The sequence below is a fragment of the Carettochelys insculpta genome, chromosome 3, assembly GCF_033958435.1.
Source record: "Carettochelys insculpta isolate YL-2023 chromosome 3, ASM3395843v1, whole genome shotgun sequence".
Lineage (NCBI taxonomy): Eukaryota > Metazoa > Chordata > Testudines > Carettochelyidae > Carettochelys > Carettochelys insculpta.
The window spans coordinates 170161037-170174308 of NC_134139.1; the positions used below are offsets into that span (position 1 = coordinate 170161037).

Genomic DNA, 13272 nt, shown 5'->3' on the forward strand with positions numbered 1-13272 from the left:
CTTTAAAGTTCCACTGAACTCATTGTTATGTTTTAATGGACTCAAATCTTTACCTGATTTCCACAAGGAGAGTTCAAATAGGAAACCCAGTCAGCTCCTAAGTTGTTGGTTCGGTAATCCCTCTTTTGTTAATCAAGAAACACTCATCAGTATCAGAGCCTACTGTCCCCAAACCTCCTCTGTTAAAAGAAGGGTTGATGTGATGCACAGTTTGGGGAAACATAGGTGCAATAACTGGGGAAATGTGGAGGACCTGTCTCTCTGAATGGCCAGCCTCATTGGATGTCCCTATGTTTCCACTCCTGCTCTCTTTCATTTTCCTTTTTTATTGTTTCACTATCACTGGTAAAGAGGCACAGAAAAAAGGAAGTGGGGAAAAAAGTGAATTTTTAAGGTTACAAAAGGATTTTGCATTAGAAAATGCTAAATTCAGCTGGAGGATGAAATCATGATCAAAAAATTGTTTAAGAAAATTTGGTGTAGGTCTTTACAGATATTTAACACTTTCTTTCCACAAAACTGTTTCTTGTGCAGCAATATTTGTTTCCTTCCCTAATGCAGATGAGATGGCTGGTGTGGTGGAATGCTGTCACAGAAGAACCCCTTCCCTAGATCTTCATCCTTCCAGAGCTGAAATAGACCAGTGTCTGCCTTGCTCTGCCGGAGGGCAATAACCCTAACTCTGTGCCTTGTCTGGAAGAGACAAGAGGGTCTGGCCCAACAGGACAGAGTGGTGGGGAGTCCCAGAGAGCAAGAAAGCAGGTATTAGTGGTGTGATCAACAGACCAGGGAGCAATTCCGAGGGGGTTTCTGCAACAGAAACTGTTGCAGATGGAGTTCACGTAGATTATTAAATACATAATTATCAAACCCTAAAGAAAAGTCCATATGGGCTGAATTCCACCCATCTGAGCCCTCCACTGAAGCACATGCATCACAGGCCATAAGGCAGGAACCTGTGCCTCTCATTTTTTTTCATAGCATAGATTGTGTCTTGATGGGGAAATGGTTTCATCAACCACCAACCCACTACATCCCACAATTCACTACTGCACAGTCCAACACCTTCACTGTTCTTCTATTTCTGTGATGATCCCATACATACATATGGCAAATACAGCAATTACCTGCATGACAATAATATTAGAGTACAGTAAACTCCTTCATATCTAGCATTCTAGTATCCAGAACTCGCAAGTAAGCAGCATTTTAACCATAAGTAAATTTTAGTTATGTTTTCCATAAGTACAGTATAGTCAAAGTAAATATAGTAGTAGGTAGTCTGTTGTGTCCGACGATGACGTCTTGAGCTTGCACAGGCTCAGTGGTTGTGGACTCACATGTGGCTGAGGAGTCCAAGCTTTGAATGACATGGGAGTTCACAGTGGTGGCAAGGGAATTGTCCTGGCTCTGTTGGTGAAACTGCTGCTGTTGCTTTCTTCCTCTCACGAGCATCAATGAGGCGTACATGTCACTGCTCTTCAAATTTGTCATACGCGTGTCATACGAGAGCACGCCAGCCTGTTCGATCTTTCGCATGCTGCTCTAGCTGATCTGGTTTTAAACCAGCATGAGCAATGTTGGCCTTCATGCAGTCTTTATACCTCTTGTGAGGCCTACCTTGATTCCTTTTGCCCTGGGAGAGTTCAACATAGAGGAGTTGCTTAGGGATTCTTGGCTCCTCCATTTGCATGATGTGCCCTGTCCAGCGAAGCTGGGCTTTTAGAATCATGGCTTCAATACTTGTGGTTCCTGCTCTGTCCAGGACTTCCAGGTTCATAACTCTGTCCTCCCATCGAATGTGCAGTATTGACCTCAGGCTGCATGTGTGGAAGCGCTCCAGCAGTTTTATCTGTTTTCTGTACAAGGTCCAGGTTTCACAGCCATACAGGAGACTGGTCAGGACTACAGCCTTGTACACTCTCAGTTTAGTGGACTGTCGGATATTGTGCTGATTCAACACTCATGCTGTCAGACATCCTAGTGTCCAGCTGGCCTGGCAGATTCTGGCATTGATTTCTTTGTCAAGGGAGCCATCATTGGCTATCACACTGCCAAGGTACTTCAACTCCTCTACTGTTTTTAACTCTGTTCCTTCAATAAAGATTGAAGTGGGGAGAGCAGCAGATACTGGAGCAGGTTGAAACAGAACCTTGGTTTTTCCTAGGCTGATGGTCAAACCAAAGAGGAGAGTGGCATCAGCAAACTTGTTGACGATGAGCTGAAGATCAGATTCCTTGTGTGCCATAAGTGCACAGTCGTCAGCAAAAAGGGCTTCAAGGCTGAGCCTCTCAAGCGTCTTGGTTTTAGCATTCAGATGACAAAGGTCGAAAAGTGACCCATCAAGTCTGTATTTTATGTAAACTCCATGGTCCAGGTCCCTAACTGCATGGCTGAGGACACACGTGAAAAAGAGGTTGAATAACACTGGGGCCAGCACACCCTTGCTTCACACCATTGGATATCTCAAATGGATCTGAGGACTTGCCATTTGAAAGAACAAAGCCAGCCATGTCACTGTGGAACTGGCATATGAGGTTAATTAATCTTCTCAGGCAGCCAAGTTTTGACAGGATAATCCACAGGGCTTCTCTGTTGACAGTGTCAAACGCCTTGGTCAGGTCTATAAAGACAGTGTGCAGATCCAAGTTCTGCTCTATGCACTTTTCCTGGACCTGCCAAACAGCAAAGATCATGTCAATGGTGCTGCAGCCTGGGTGAAAACCACACTGTACCTTGGGTGGGTTCTCCTCTGAGATGCTGGTGATCAGACAGTTGAGGATGACTTAAGCCAAGATCTTCCCAGCAGTACAGAGAAGGGAGATGCCCCCGTAATTTCAACAGTCAGCATTGTTGTCCTTGTTCTTGAGGAGTGAGATGATTGTGGCATCCTTAAAGTCTTTGGGCATGTCTTCTTCTTCCCACATGCTGATCAAGATGTTGTGAAAGGCTTAAACAAGATTAGATGTTAAGAAACAAACAAAAATGTATGCAGAGTACTTTATTTACCAATGCTAGGAGTATTGTCCCCAATAAACTTATACTGTATTTTCTGTATATCTTTATATTTACTTTCTGCTGAAAGTAAATATAAAGAAATACAGAAAATACAGTATAAGTTTATGGTGTACAATATTCCTAGCATTGGTAAATAAAGTACTCTGCATACATTTCTGTTTGTTTCTTAATATCTAATCTTGTTTTTCTTTAATGTTAAGCATTGCTGGGTATACCTCACTATAATGCAGAATATTTGAATAGCTGTCAACCTCCCAGTCTCAGGGCTGCTGGATATAAAAGAGCTTACTGTATATTCATGTATTTTTAGCTTCTTGTAATGAGTATTTGGCAGGAGGAAATAAAGAGCAGAACCCCCAGAACATAGCAGCTCTTCACAGAGCAAAGCAGTCTGGTGACCAAGGTTTTGAAACTTCTGGATTAGATAGAAGATTGAGAGTATTTATCCTTGCGTTATTTTCACCCCTCTAATTCCCATTTCCATGGAAACAGGACTGGACAGTACCAGCAGGCAGTCTGCAGATAAACATCCAAATGAGAACCCTTGTAGAACTCAACAGGAAGACAGCAGGAGAAGTCTAGAAGAGCTGATTTCAAAACCCAGCTACACAGTGAAAGCAAAGGGATGTGTTATGTGTAAAACAGTGTTTCCCAAATAGTCTTCCCTGGGATTCCGTGAAATGAAAATAAGGGTTCTGTGAGAAAATTCCATTACAGTAGCTGACTCTTCTGTGGCTCCCTGCCCTGCCATTGCTGAAAGAGTAGAAATAAATTTAATTGGTTTATCGGCCGGTAGGGTGGCAGGTGGGATCTGGCCATTAAGCCAACTGAATTTAGTTCCATTATTTCAGCAGCAGTAGGACGGAAGCCTCAGAGAGCCCCTTATTCACCCCATTATCCAAGCAACCACACCCCTCCGGTAGGTGTGGCTTTGTTCACCCCCACCAGCAGAACACCTCCACACTAGCCTTCCTTCTGCTGGGTGCATGTGGCTGTCTGGCATACGCTTTCCAGCCAGCACCACAAATGGGTTAGTCTCAGGGGCCAGTTTGAGGCTGAGGCTAGTTAATCCTGGGGATGGGGATGTGTATTTGGGGCTGAGAGGAGTTAAGCCTGGGGATGGTGGGAGCGTACAGATTTAAAGGATGTTGCATAAAGCCTGGGGATAGCATGGTGGATTTCGGGGCTCAGGGATGAGGCAGAGATGAGCCTGGAGATGGGGGGGTGAGTTTGGGGGCTGAGGAGGGTACAGCTTGTGAATGGGGTCCACAAAATTATTTCAAGTTTAAAAGGGTTCCATGGCCAAATAAAATTGGGAAACACTGGACTAAAGGAAAGGTCTTGTTAGCAGGTCTGGGTCTTAGCCCTAGCCCTGCCACATATTTCTGTCTGAAACTGGCAGGAAATTTACCTCCCTCCATTTCCTCATTTGTAAGGTTAAAAAGAACAAAGAGGGCACTGGGCAAATCAACTATTGTTATCTAGGTATATAAGTCTATTTTGCTATTGCTGTAGTGTTTTGGCTCCTAAATTCTGTAGTCTGATTTTCCTTGAGCACTCACACTGGCTGCTATACAAGTCACTTACACTTAGTCACAGAAGCCAAGAAAAAAACAAAAAACAAAAAATAAAACAAACAAACTCCACCAGACTATCCAACCCTAGTCAACCTATCAGGTCCACACAATTTGAACATTTACCAGCCATTCAAATCACTCATTACATAAAATCAGATTATTTGCCAGTGGTTAATAATACAGTAATTAACTGCAAAAACCTGCAATGGAACTTTTTTTCTGAATCATGATCCAAACAGCTACGCTACAAAAGCAGCTAAAGAAAATGATAATCAAATGTTGATACACTTTTTAGAGGCAAGTGCATACGTTTAAACTGTAATTTAGTATAGTCAAGTACAGGTTGAACCTCTCTGGTCTGGAAACATGGACTCCAGTTGTCCATTATGATTTTAGTTAGCTCTATGACCACTTGTCATAAGTGTGGCCAGGTTTCCTCTGGTTGCATAAAATTTGTTCAGGCTGCTTCTACGCTACAAGCTAAAATCAACTTTATTAAAATCGATTTATTAACTGAGTTTTATATATTGATTTTGATCATCCTCACCTTCCCACATGCTCTCCACAAAATCAACTTATTGCTGCCATGCACAAATCGCCAAATTGACTGTTGCAGCAGTGTATTGTGGGAACCTCTCTGGAGCCCCAGAGCATTCTGGCTATTTTCACTGGTGCAGCATGGGAAAAAATGCCCTGCAAGTGTCTGACATCTTTCCACATTTCATTTATTTTATTCTCCTGCCATGTTAACCAAAAATCCCTTTTTCCAGGAGGAATCTGGCTTGCCTGTACAACAGATGTGTATTTTGATAACTGAGGAGAGGGGAAGGGTAGTAAAACGCTTAGGAAACATTAGAAAAAAAGATTTCAGGTCTCCCAACCTACTGGTTTTCAAAATGTGATGCAAAAGCACTGGATCTTTGTAGACTTGGATCTGGACTTAGAACTCCTGGCAAAGAAGATCCTCAGATCAACAATTTTGTCCCAAAGGCCAGCCACTCTAATTCAGAGGGTGCATGAACAACAGAGCTACAAGCTGCTGTGCAAATACCCTTGCACCCATTCCTTTTCAGTCAGTGTTCTACATTGTACACCTGGTACACCAGAAGGTAGCCAAAGACTCCCTGGGCCCTCAAGGAATCATCCTGAGGGGTCCCAGGAGCCAGCCCGGGGCACTAAGAGGCAGGTCTCTCCTGGACTGGGCCAAAGGTGCAGACCCTCCTGGACCTGTGGGTTGAGAAGGATGTACTCCAAGACCCCATCGTGAAGCACTGTAATGCCCAAGCATATGCCGGATGGCCAGCACCCGGGCAAAACCAGGATGCCCCCCACTGCAGCTTGGAGGAAGTCCAGACAAAGGAGAAGGAGGTCCAGCAGGGCTACATCTGGGCCCAGGATTCTGGCCTACACTCCATGGCAGGACCCACTACCTGCATCTGGATGTGGACCTACTAGCAAAGGAGTCCTCAGAACAAGAATTTGTACCTGAAATGTATGTGTGAGTAGACACAGGTGTTACACTGAAAATGCAATGGATCACTGAATCAGTTACGGCTGCTTTGGTTGCTCACCAACACTCCCGGGCAGGACCTATCACCTGCTCCTATTACCAGTGGGAACAGGCATGGATCCTGGCAAAGGAGATCCTCAGAACAAGAATTTTCATCCTTGCACCCATTCCAAAATCTGGAAACGTATGTGTAAGTAGTAGACACGGGCAAAACACTGAAAATGTAACGGATCATCAAATCTATTATGGCTCGGTTAGTTGCTGCAAGCTTTACTTGGAAAACTGTGGTAACTGTAGAGCTACTACGTTGCCTTCAATGCCCTTTGGATCAAGCCTATACAAAAATTTGGTCTCAAAGGACAGTCACTGTAGTGACAAAGTTTTTTCTTCTGTTGACCAAAAAGGCCTCCAGGTGCCCCAGGGGACACCCTGTCCACAGTAACCAATGCTCTTTGCTGCCTGCCTCTGGCCCTTCTTAAAGCTGCTGGGAGCCCATGAAACCTTGCATCAGGACCCACCACCTGCCCCTATGCCCAGCAGGTCCAGAGGAAAGTCTTGGGTCTGTATTTAGACCTCCTGACAAACAGGATCCTCACAGCAATAATTTGCAGCCTTGCACCCAATCCACAATCTAGAAATGTGCATCTCAATGTCCACCCTATCAATTTCTGATGGCACTTCCTATACTGGTGGGTAAGGGGGAACCAGGGGTTCATTATGGAGAGGGAGCCTCAGAAACGGCTGCCACACTGGACTGAGTAAAGTTTAAATCCTTTAACAATGAGCCATTGAAGGGCTAGTCTGGTCCCAGCCCCTGCCTCTGGGCACTTGGTGCTCTTAAGCCAGCCCCTGAATATTAGCCGCTGAGGGAAACTTTCCCTGGGCAGTTGCAAGACCCCCTGAATATCACAGCCACCAGAGACTTTCCCCAGGCTGCTGCCAGTCCCTGAATATCTTAGCCACCAAGGGAGACTTCCCCCAGGTGGCTCCAGGACCCTCACCCCACACAAGCTGCCTTTCAGCATGTCCTTTCATTGGTTTGGGGTCTAGTCATGTGATATGGCTGGGCACATAAAAGTTCCAGATTGTGTGGCACCTCTGCGGGAGGGAAGTGAGGGGATTTGGAGATCTGGACAAAATGAAAATAGCTGAAAAGAAGCTTCTTGTCCTATCATACGAGCATGACCTCTGCCCACAGCCTAGCTGCCATGTGGTGCTGGGGGGCAGCGGCTGGTGCCAGGCAGCACAGAAGAAAAAAAGACAGCTCGCAGAGGTAGCCACAGAACCACAGACACCACAGCCATGCTAATAGCAAAGAAAGAGAGAAGATTTTTCAGCTTCTCTTACAAACATAACCCTACAGCCATGGGCTTTCAGGTGCTGAATTGAAATGGTCTTCCTGTTTCCTAATTCCTGCACACCTGAGAGCAGTGGAGATGGAAGAAGCCAGAGTGGAGAACTGTAGGGCACTGAGGGCCACATAAGGGACATCTCTGGAGGCTAATGGATTCAATTTAAAGACATGGCGCTTCCTCACTATCCTTCATGTGGAACTTTAGATTTGACCTGAATGCTACACCTGTCACGTTACAATGATTTTATGATATCAATTTTAGTGCTCCATATATCAAGATAATGGAATTTGCTGTGAAGACAGGCATTTGGTAAAACTGGGCTAAATGCCTTAAAATCAATATTATCTCATAGTGTGGACAGAGCCTCAGTGTTCTGCACTGCTGTTTAGCTGTAATTTACCCCTAAATGTCTTCTGAGAGCGCAATAAGCAGTGGAAGTGTTGGTAATACTGCTAGACAATATTGACCTCCAGTGGTCTGGCAAATTCTCTCGTTCGGCAGAGCACCAGTCAGGTCCCGCATGTATGAGATTAGAGAGGGTCAACCTGAATAAATAAAATAAACATATGAATATCGGCATTCGTTTAAAATCTACCTTGGATTTTCTCCTATCATGTATTTGCTGTTTAAGTAAAAGAGGAAAACACAAACAATGAGTGAAATAGTATTTTCTTAATTAAGTACTTTTGCCAAGGAACTACACAACAGTGGTAACCTGGTACAACACTGATGCCTCTTTATCAGTTAGAAATTATAAGTCTTGTAAAAGAAAGAACACCCAGAGTATGATTAATGTGAGTTTAGCTAATATAATGGTCTCATGAAAATGAAAGTGGATATAAATACAGACTAATGAGGGCTTTACTGTCTGTAAATGTACAATAAGGGATCACAAAAGCTGGAAACGCAATTAATGATGAAGAATGTGATAACATAAATCCATATTTTGCTAGAATTTCTATATAACAATTTTTACCAAATGCAATTAGCCACATATATTCAATATTCAGTTTCAAACCTATGTTTTACTTCAAAATCATAGATATACACCCTCTGTGAAGTTTTAATGAGGCAGGAGTCCATCACTAGTTTAAAGCCTGGTGGATATAGAGCAAGGCCCACCATGGATAAGATGGTGTCAACCCATTTAGCACATATTAATATTTCTTAAGAAGTTTATAATGGAAACAGTGATCTCAGTCTTAGCAAATATTGGACTACATTTGGGGGACTCAGATGAACAGTGTATTCCACTCAGGTGGAACGAGAAACAGTAGCACAGAGCATAGGCACTGACTCTGGATGTTGTGGAACTGGGCCACCCAGGGGAAAAAAAGTGGGTGCTCAGCTCCCATCACCAGGCCCTGATGACACCCCTTCCCCCTGCATTTCTCATCTGCTGTGTATCAGCTGCTCACTGTCATGCAGGTGGTGCTTCAGGGGAGGAGGCAGAGGGATGCGTTTGGAGGAGGGCGTGGAATCAGGCTGGAAAAGGTGGGGTGGGGATCTGGTTTGGGGGCAGAAGTAAAGTGGGTGTGGGGCCTGAGATGGAGTGGAGATCAAGCACCCTAGGGAAGTGACAAAATCAGCACCTGTGGACAGACCGCACACGACTATATAATTTGATTTAAACTATTCAACAAATATCTATTCCAGCAATTCATGGTTTGACCAATCAAATGGAAAGATGGAAGGCAATTCTGAGAGAGGCATCAGATGCCAATGGGCGCTGAGCCCATGGTTACTGATGACAATGATGATGATCAATCCAGCTCAAAATGCATATAGAGGTCAATTAAACTACCTCCCTTTCCCCATCACCAAAGGTACATTTAGGGAATGCAACAAAAGTAATAATTAGATTGACCAAAATTTGATAGTTACATTACTTTGGGTAGAAGAAAAAGTAAAGTAAGGACACACAGAAGAAGAAAAAGGTGCTTTCAGCTGATTCTCATTTAGTCCAGACTCACTTCAAGACCACTGTCCACAGCCCGAATTGGGTAAAGTGAGAGTGACTTACATTTACATTAATTTTAAGACTCCTTTACATTGACAGAGCAGCATAAAGGTGGATTTCCTGTAAATAAGATTCAGGCCACAATTCTGTCTATTTTTATTTTAAATTACATTGGTCACTAGTAATTAATTGTACACATACTTTTCTCTTTTTAGAAAATAACCATGTCTAAGCAGACCAATTTCCCCCTTTTTGAGGAGTGTTCACCACTGTCTTCAATGAGGTTGGGAAAAAACAATGTGCATAGTTCTGTTTCAAAGCTGTGATTGTATCAGTGCTGAAATATGCTTTTTTAAAAACACTGCAGAACAGGCAGTTTGAGAAGACTGTTCTGCACACACACACACGACAGATGGTGGTGATGCCAGTGAAGTCATTAGTAATTCCCAGTTGAAACTCAATGGAAAAGGGATACAATTCACAGACTGCACACTGTGCCCCCTGTTGAGAACATTAGTATCCTTGTACTGTACATTGAGACTGCATTACAAGAGGTTTAACCACACCTGTGTGACAAGTTATTTAACCTTCTTTCTGGAATAGTTTAAAGCCATTGATTTATAAGGGGCAAGTAAATAAAGTCAAATAAGAATGTAGATCTCGTGATGGACTCAGTGCAAGAAGTACTGAAGAAATGAACATGCATAATGCCTGCGCATACTGTGCAGTATTCTACTTGGAGTTAAATTCCTTAATAAAATGTACATATGATTACACAGTAGTCACTTCTCATATGTCAGTCATTGTGCAGTTACATACCACTATGGGACACGAGTCTGCCTCACCGATTAGTGACCAGAAAAATGCTCTGTCTTCTACTTCTGTGTTTATTTTTATTGAAACCTTCCTCATTGGTTATGAAACTATGGCAGCACAATACAGAAACCAGTTTGAGCCAGCCTTTTAATATTCTCTTTTATAATCTTTATTACTGTGTTACTCTCTCCCTTATTTTGCTGAAAAACACAACTCCATCAGGATAGATCCTGCTATGTCACATTTTTTGCATTTCTTTTGGTTCTCAGTCACAACATTCTCAGACGTTTTTCTCTTGTCTTTTAGAGGTTTCTCCTTAAGACCTCATAGTTGCAGAATTTTCTTCTCTAAGGTTCTTTTCTCTTTTTAAAATCTACAATTTTTAAAAAAAATGCTATGTTTCATTCTAACTATTTTTTCTTTCTGTTAATGTTTTCATGTTTCATTTCATGCCTTCCTCACCCTTCACACATTTTCTCTTCCTCCATCATTCCCTTTTTGATTTTTAAATAGACATGGACTCCAGTATTATTTTTAGGATTATGATAGAGTCAAGTAGCCACAGTCAAAGGCCCCCAAAGTTCAAAATATGGTACAGTAAACCCCCAAAACACACAATTTCAAGTTGTGCTTAACTTGTATTAATGCAAGTTAAGCACAACTCGAAGCCACTCTGTGGTGGTGGGCGTGCCCGGCTTCCCCAACTGGGGGAAGCCAGGGAAAAGTTGCACCTGGCCCCCAGAGTGGTGAGGACATGCGATGTGCTGGTCAGTTTCCTGGCTCCCGCAAATGGCAGGAAACTAGGAAACTGACCAACCCTGGTGCTGGTCAGTTAGCCTGGATCCCAGCTCCCCTCTGCTTGCAGGAGCCAGAAAACTGACCAGCAAAAATGCTGGTCAGTTCCTTGTCTCCTGTGAGCACAGGGAGCTGGAGTCTGGCTCCCAGCTCCCTGCGGCTCACAGGAGACTGGGAACTGACCAGTGCTGCTACAACCGTCAGTTTCCTGGCTCACAAGCGATGCATAAATTCAGCTTACATGGAGGCTGCCAAGAATGCAACCTCCACATAAGTTGGGGGTCTACTGTACACAGAACAGAACACAGAACAAAACAACACTCTCTGCCCCCAAACACCTGCCAGTCCTAAATCCAAGCACCTTCAAACTTTGAAGAAGTTCAAAATGTAGACTTCAGTCAGGTTTCAGACTTTGCCAGTAAGGCACTGCTCAGGGCTCCGCTGTCACCAAGCCCTTCATAGTCACATCCCTACTTCAGCACACTCTGCCAGGCCCAAGAGTCCCATCACTGAAGGAGAACACATTGTCTACAGGTAGCAACTGTGTGGGAAGTGGATAGGGAGGAACAGGGAAAGCTTTTGCTGGCTCTACTCTCTGCCAACAGAACTGAGCCAGTTTGAGATGGGAAGCCTTGCCTGGCACCCTTTATTCAGAGGTTAGCAAAGGCTCAATCTATCCTTCTATAAGCTCAACATCTAAAACCACAGAGCTCTGGCTAGAGTCAAATCAAAGCAATTTATAGGCCTTACTCCGAGTTTTCATTAACTCATTCACTTATGTCTAGCTGCTGCACATTCAGCCTTTTTGCTTACTGTCTCATTGCACCCCAAAAGGAAATGAAAGAAATTATGGATGGACAAGGCAATTTATTTGTGTTATTATTTGATAATAAAGTTATATGTAGATGAAATTTTAACGCCTCTTTAACTACAAGTAACATGATGTATGGGTCAAGTTCTACATGCAAGTGGTCTGAGGGAAAGGAATCAACTCTATTTTAATATTAATTATTTTTGAGAAAATGGAAGTGCCTCATGTATTCATATGTTCTTAAGAGACAATACTAATGAGAAGTTGGTGTTTGTGGATCTTCCTGACCACTGTGAAATTGCTGCACAACAACTTCAACTATTTTAAAACATTCACACAATGCATCTCACAGCCAAATTTCACCATATTTATGATGATAAATCAAGATTTATAGATGTTCATATTTTATGATGACTGAGTTTCAAAGGCGGCCTTCTGATTAAATAAATGATTTTCAAATTGATACTTTGTTTTTCAGGCCAGAAGGAGAATATTTATACAACACATATCTCTTCTCTCTCTCACTATCCTTAATATTTTTCCTTCCAGACAACTTCAAACATCAAACTTACCATCATCATAATGCATACACAAGAGTAAGATTTTACCCAATAAAGTAATTTCACATCATCCTCCACTCTATTCTTTTATGCATTGAGAAACAGACACCAAGTACAGGCAGTACCAATATTTATAAATTAATGGTCCGCGTGAAAACTTAAGAACCACAGACACTCATCCATAAATGGACACCCCTGCTGAACCCCGTGGCTAGCCAGAAAAAATACTTTTATAATCAATACTACAAAGTAGTTCAGGAGTTAATACATTCAACTTTATAAAGCAAGAATCAGGTAGCAATTTCCTACAAAGATAAGAGGCAAAAGATAGAATGCAACCTGTAAACTTTCTTTAGCTGAAAACATATCACTTAACCTCAGAGTCAAGTTATTATTTGAAATAAATATCCAATCTTTCACTTATTTCAGTGATTTCTGAGTCCTATTCTAGGAACAACAAACAAGAAATCTCAGTTTGATACAATTGTTTTTTCATATGTCTCTGTATCTTACAGGAAAAACCACATCAACAGATCACACACACACAAAAAAAAAAAAGGAATATTTTTACCTGTATTCCTGTCTGGTAAAATACAGCAATGCTTCTGCAAAATGCCAGGCAGAACCTATTGCAACATATAAAAAAGTAAGTTGTGTTAATATTTGAGAAAAAGGTGACATTTGTTATTCACCATAAAGTAAACAGTTCATATGATGCTCTGAAAATCCAGTTGTTCAACATTTATATAGCTAAACTTCTGCTGAAATCAATGAGTTTTAAATGCCACTTGGCTGCAATGAGGGCACTTGTTGCTTATCAGCAACAATATCCTTGCAAAACTATACTCCACCTCCATGAGTTTAATACTG

General features: G+C 42.5%; 1 protein-coding gene across 1 annotated transcript in view; it reads right to left on the reverse strand.

Annotated features, from left to right (window-relative positions):
* The window catches only part of DLGAP2 (DLG associated protein 2), a 547630-nt gene extending 534599 nt beyond the window's left edge, over positions 1–13031 (reverse strand). Inside the window, exon 1 of the mRNA XM_074988921.1 lies at positions 12974–13031. The gene's annotated coding sequence lies outside the window, so the exon portion shown is untranslated. The remainder of the gene's footprint in view (positions 1–12973) is intronic.
* Positions 13032–13272: the final 241 nt, after the last annotated feature.